The sequence below is a fragment of the Pseudonaja textilis genome, chromosome 5, assembly GCF_049901715.1.
Source record: "Pseudonaja textilis isolate UNSWEBS1 chromosome 5, rPseTex1.2, whole genome shotgun sequence".
Classification (NCBI taxonomy): Eukaryota; Metazoa; Chordata; class Lepidosauria; order Squamata; family Elapidae; genus Pseudonaja; species Pseudonaja textilis.
In genome coordinates, this window is record NC_141994.1 from 30,717,335 (window position 1) to 30,723,886 (window position 6,552).

Sequence of the window (6,552 nt, forward strand, 5' to 3'; positions counted from 1 at the left end):
TGTTCTAAAATTAATTGTTCTGTTCTTTTAAATGGTCCAAGGGTAAAATCTTCATAAATTCCTCCACCAGTTGAATCTTCTATTATAATCTTTTAATAATAAAGTTCTCTTAATTCTTCTTAAACTGGATCTTAACAAAACTTGGGGGATCTGTAATCCTTCCTTTGACAGCAGATGGTGCTCTTAGATCAATTTTCACTTTTTATTATTATTTTGTGGCTTCTCATCAAATTTTCCAAAAATAAATGTTATTTCATTTTTAATAATTACAGCATTCTAAAAATGCCCATTCAAAGCTGATTTCTGTCCAATCAAAGAGTTCAATTTTCTTAACAGATTTGCAATTTTCTTGTTTTACTTTACTTCCTTAAAATTCTACTCCAGTGTTAGGTCACTGCCACGTTAAAAATAATTATGAGTCCTCTTTTCTGAATCTTCTTGTCAGGGTTACATTTAAAAGTTCAAAAGTATTCTCTCACCCAGTTCACACACTGTTCACCATCTCTTCACTCCTGCCCTGTCTTGGGTTTTCAGACTGCCCCCAGCTTCATGGCAGCCATGTTGGTTGCTTCTGTACCTCGTCTTCGGATGAGGGGGTTTTCCAGGTCAGGGAGGAGAGATGCTGCTCTCCTTGACCTGCAAGGCAGTCCTCCTTTACTTCACCACCCCTCCAGGATAGCTATGGCTCCAATTGGAGCCCTCCAACAGAGGGAGCTCAGAACAGGGCCACGGAGCTTGTGGTCTTCGCTTCCGATGGTGCTGGCAGTACAGCCAGAAATTTGAATAAAAGACTGTTGGACAATTGGACAGAAAGAACTAGTATAAACAAAAACAAATATGAGTGGAATTCACACGTTCATATAGATGATGGCATAGTCATCAAAGGTCCAAACCATATAAAAACCCACTAACTCATAACCTGAATTTGCCAGCTGCCTCCAGGAACCTGTACTATTGCCATTGTTGTTACTGGACCAATAAACAGAAACCTCTTTTCCAACTGCAGCTGCCTCGAACTTATTTTTCCTTTGCCTGCCTTTCTCTCTCAGCTTCAAATAAGACATGGACTAGATTTAACTTCCAACAATAGGTAATAACCAGCAGCTTAAATCACACCCAAAATGATTAAGATTTAAAATTATGATTGTGTCCTGTGTTCATTACTGAAATGGTAACAGCAGTTGAGAAGTATAAAATTGTTTATCACTACACAAATTCACAGCCTTAAAAAGCCTTTCTATCTCTTCACATAATCAAGGAAGAATATTACCTCAATGTTAGCTCTAATACACATAGAAACATGCATACTCACAGACACAACCACACAGAAAAAGAAGTGTTCAAGCTGGACATGTTTCTATTTAAAAGCAACCCAACCCCCTGAATTCACAACAAATTGGAACTCAAGTTCTTTGAACTATATCAAAGGTGATATTTACAGTAAACAGTACCTTTAGAAGGAAATTTCATCTACTGGAGGCACTTTTCAGCAAGTTCATACATTTAGCTATGAGTTACTGATAAAGTATATATGCATCAACCAGTCTAATGAAATGTATTGTCACAGTATTCCTCAAAGGCTGAATCTGGAGATTCATCTATACCAATTTCTCTTAAATTAGGACCTGTAAAGTAGATTTCTCATCTTCAAATTTAAATATTTCATGAAGCACACAGCCCGCTCACATTAAAATTAAGAGGCTGAACAGCCTACATGGAATTTTTCAGTGTTTCACTCATAAATATCAGGTAAATCCAAGAGCTTAGAGTATCTGCTATCAAAGTGTAACCTGCACGTGTTCAGTTTAGGAACAATTTTTATACAGTAATTACTCTGCTATTTAGAACTTGTATTGTGCATATTTATCCATATGATGCATCAAATACTACTTGTATCATAATACAAGGTTAGAACATAAAAATGTAGATACTTGGTTGAATGTATATAAAATTACTTAGCTCTGAGCTAACTGAAAACTGAAAATGTCTTCATCCTGAAATATATATGAAAATGAGTATTTAAACTCATTAAAGTTATCTCATGTTAAGTATTGTACTTTTGTTAATTATATCTTGTTCAAACTTGTTATAAAACATCTCTTTGCTAACTAGTTTTAAGGAAGAATGAACTGGTGCCAAACAATTCTGTGAGTGAATCTTTTCCTTCTTTTCCTAATTTTAAGCCCTTTAAAAATGGTACAAAAGTCTACACTTGCTTTAATGTTAGACCAGGACATCAAATGGGTTTCATTGATTGCAAATCAATTGTATAAGATAATGGGAAAGATTTCAGCTTTCAGTTTTGAGAGATAGGACCTTTCTAGATAAAAGCACAAGAGAAATTTATATTTATCCTCCAGATGCGTTACTGAATGTGACTCACAATTACAGACACAGTACTATAAAATAATACAACACTAAAAAACAACCATATTGAATGGGATAAAGGCAGACAGGAGGCATTCAGACAAGAGAATGAACAAGACAACTTGGACATTAGGGCTTCCAGTCATCCAAGAATATGGTTGGTTGAATATTTATTGAGAATATTTATTAAGGAACAATTTAGAGTTATATCCTGTCCAGTGTTTCATTATTTCTAGTTCTAGATAATTGGTTTCATCCAAAATGTCCTATTGCTCAGGCAAAACTGCTGTTTAAGAGGCTTGCTAACAGAAGACAAATTAGAAATTGATCAGAAAATATCCATTAAGCTATGAATCAAGATATATTTTTTAAAACGTGTTTTTACTGTGTATTAATGCGTGGACTTCAACTCTCAGAATTTCGCAGTCACCATTGTTGATTGGGTATCTTGGGAGTTGAAGTTTATATATCAAAGTTTTTGAGGTTGAGAAACCCTGCATTAATGTTTAATTTCTAAATCATAATGATGAGCCTATGATTTATTGGCTATCACAATACTGTGACTACATTCCTCATCTTTGTCTTTGCTTAAGATGCAGTATGAGTACGCTGCAGGCTTCCATTTTACAGACAACAGCAACACTTTTTTCCTCACAGCAACGTCTGCTAACTGAAGGAAAAGAATGGATGGTAAATACATCAGGGCTTCTAGCACAGCCTTTCTTAACTTTTTCACTTTGGAAGTATCCTTGAAATAATTTTCATGTCTCAGGGAATGCCAACATTAAAAAAAAAAGCAAAAACTTCACAATACAATTAATTTCTAACCTACACAACTCACACTTTACATTCACAACAACAAAGTTGTGTTAGCATTGCAGTGTGACAGTTAAAAAATATGCTTTCTTTTAATCACCTCTCTCACAGAACACTAATCCCAGTTGCTAGTGCTTTGTATTTTCTATCTATTGACGATGCCGTTGAGGAATTATTTTTTATTCAGCCTTGGAGATGGGTTAGCAATAGCAATAGCACTTAAGACTTATATACCGCTTTATAGCCCTCTCTAAGTGGTTTACAGAGTCAGCCTAGTGCTCCCAACAATTTGGGTCCTCATTTTACCCACCTCGGAAGGATGGAAGGCTGAGTCAACCTTGAGCCTGGTGAGATTTGAACTGCCAAATTGCAGGCAAAAGTAGTTTGCAGTACTGTACTCTAACCACTGCGTCACCAAGGGATAGAGGTAGTATATTCATCCTTATCTCCTTGATCATTCTGCAGGTTCAAAAACTGTCAGCTATGGTATATTGGGCAGATTCCGTGCAGTTCAAATTTGGGGTACCATTTTTTCCTTTATTGGTACCATTTTATAGTGGTTCTCTTTTCTGAGACTGGTTTCAGTGATTGTTGGTTGAGGGGGAAGAGCTCGCTCCCTAGATCCTTCCTTTGTGTCTCCTCCTATTCAAGAGTTACATGAAAACAGTGGGTGAAGTCATTTGTCAGTCTGAGGTCTTGTATCACCTATTCTGATTTTACCCCAAAGTAGTCTAATCTTATCTTCATCTAGTGTACCAGTTGTGCTCTATCCTAGATTGAGAAGCCCTTCAGTAGTCACTCATGCTCTAATCATCTCAGATCATTTATTGCCATATTATCCACAAGGAACTATTCTTGAAGACCACCCAGAAACTTCCATGAATATTATTTTTGCATTTTTTTTATGCAACAGAGTAACATTCATAATATCACATTAGATCCAAGATGTAATGTGCTACCTATTAGTGTTGGAAGAAATGTTCATCTGGGTTCAGTTCCAAGTGGGGAGAGAGACACTGGAAACATGGAGGCTATTTGGAAAGATAGTTTAATGGTAGACAGCAGGACCACATGATTCGAGGTCCTGGCCAAAAAAAAAGCACATGGGTGAGAGAGGGAGAGAGATTTATCACCTCTGTTGGGCTTTGAACTTGCTTCCTGTTCCTGTGGCAAGAAATGTATCCTGAGACTCCCCTGGGGCCATGTAGGGGTAGCTTGGTTGAATCTTGCTGGGTAATGCAATCTTCCCAGGTGCCATGTGGTGAGATGGGTAGAGGGCTAATCCTATCATGTCCTGAAGGCCATGTCTTAATCCAGTGATGGTGAACCTTTTTGACACCTAGTGGCAAACTGTAACCCAAAATCCACTTATTTATTTTTCTTTCATCTCTCTCTCTCTCTCCCCGTCTCCTCCCACTCTCATCTCTCTCTTTTTCTCCCTCTTTCTTTCTCTCTCCCAGTTCTCTGGCTACATGCACTGTTGCCTGAAGATGAACCAGGGAAGGAGGGAGAAGCTTCTGTAGCCCTCCCCACACGGCTCCTGAACTGACACCTGTGACAGAGGGAGACCGAGAGCAGGAAGCCGAGCTTTGGATTACTGCGGGCGTTAAAGAACCAGGCGGCATCACTTCCTTAGCCACAACTGCTGGGCAAGAGAAAAGACATCGGGCTCTGCTCCCACAAAGGGGAACAGCAGTGATCGCAGACAGCCCCGGCTGACTAGAAAGGGGGACCCTCCACCGGTCTCCCCAACTTTTCTCCCAGCCACTGCCTCCTTGCTTTTTAACTTGGCTGCAGGGCTAACCAATTGCAGCGAGAATGCGGCTCCTCCTATATGCAGAGAAGAGGCGCTGAGAGACGAGGCGGAAAGATAGAAGGGACTTTCAGAGGGTAAAGGGAATTAAATTGCAACTTTTCTCCGCACTCAAGGGGAGCTGCTTCAGGTGACCATGGCTTTCTCTCCTGCTTTGAAATAGAAGTCCCACTGATCAGGATTTTTTTTTTTGTCATGAAGCTAAACTAAACAAGGTCTTTAAACGAGACATGGGTATGACTGGGCAGCATGGGCAGGGCCAACCAGGGCAGGGCTGATTTTTATTCTGCAGCCTGCCTAGCAAACCCGCGTCGTGGCTGCTGCCTCTTGCCTCCGCACATTGAGGAGGCTGAGCTGCAGCAGGAAGAGCGCAGAACTCCTGAGCTGCAGGAAATGGCTGTCAGCGATGCCCTTAGATGCCGAAGATGTTGCGAGGAGGAAGCTCGACCCCCCTCAGGCACTGCAAAGCACTCGCTGCCCCTCTGGCACTCACCAAGCCTCTTCCTTCCCGCTGGGTGAGCGCTTCTGATGAGGAGAAAGAGAAGCGTGGTGGGAGGAGGCTTAGTGGGTGCCAGAGGGGAGGCAAGCGCTTTGGGGCTACTGAGGGGGGGGTAGCGCGGGAGATCGTGCAGGCTACGGAACACCTGGGAAGGGCTCTGATGCTGTAATCTCCCACACGGTACTTCCCCATGCGCATCAGTCCATCTGCCACTGTTTATCACCCGTTGCCAACACGGGTGTGCTTTGGACCACCAGCCTCTCCTGGTGGCAGCGGTGGAGGCATGAGCGGGTGAGGGCCACAGGAATAACCACTCCTCCTCTGCCAGAATCGCGCTCTGGGAAGCGTCCAACCAGCCATGCCTCCCCCAGCCCATGTGGATCCCAGGCCTTTCCTGCGGCATTGTTAAAAGCCGCCAGGGGCACGACGCAGGCAGGTGGGCACCGGCTGGCAGCAGCACTCCTGGCTGGCAAGGGGGCAGATGTCCCGGGGGCTGCATGTGGGCACCAACAGCAAGCAGGCCAGGAGCGGGAGCAGTTGGGTCTGGGCCACAGCAAGGAAGAGAGGAAGGGGGCACAAAGTCAGCAACTTACCAAAAATTATGCAGGCAACAGCAGTCAAGGGAGGAGTCAGGGCAAGCAAGCAAGCAGTGACGACAACAAGAAGAGAGCAGCCAAAGAACGATTGTGCTGTGCTCATAACTCTGGCAAGCAACCAAGGTGGGAGAGGCAGAAAGGGCAGGGCGGGGCCAGCCAGTAGGGCAAAAAGTTAAACGGTTTGGCTGTTTTTTTTGCAAATGGGATGGGGAAGGGCAGTGTGATCTATAGACCCGAAAATCAGCTGGGAGGTGCGCATGTGCCGTGGAGCTGAGTTGGGCTGACAGCTCGCGTGCCCACAGAGAGGGCTCTGTGTGCCACCTGTGGGCCCTGTGCCATAGGTTCGCCATTATGGTCTTAATCCCATCACCCTGGAGCTGAAGATGTGTTGTGTTGTAGATGTCTTTTGTCTTTCTGGGGCTATTAACAAAGGTGGGGCCCACTTTTCAAGAACATGTTTC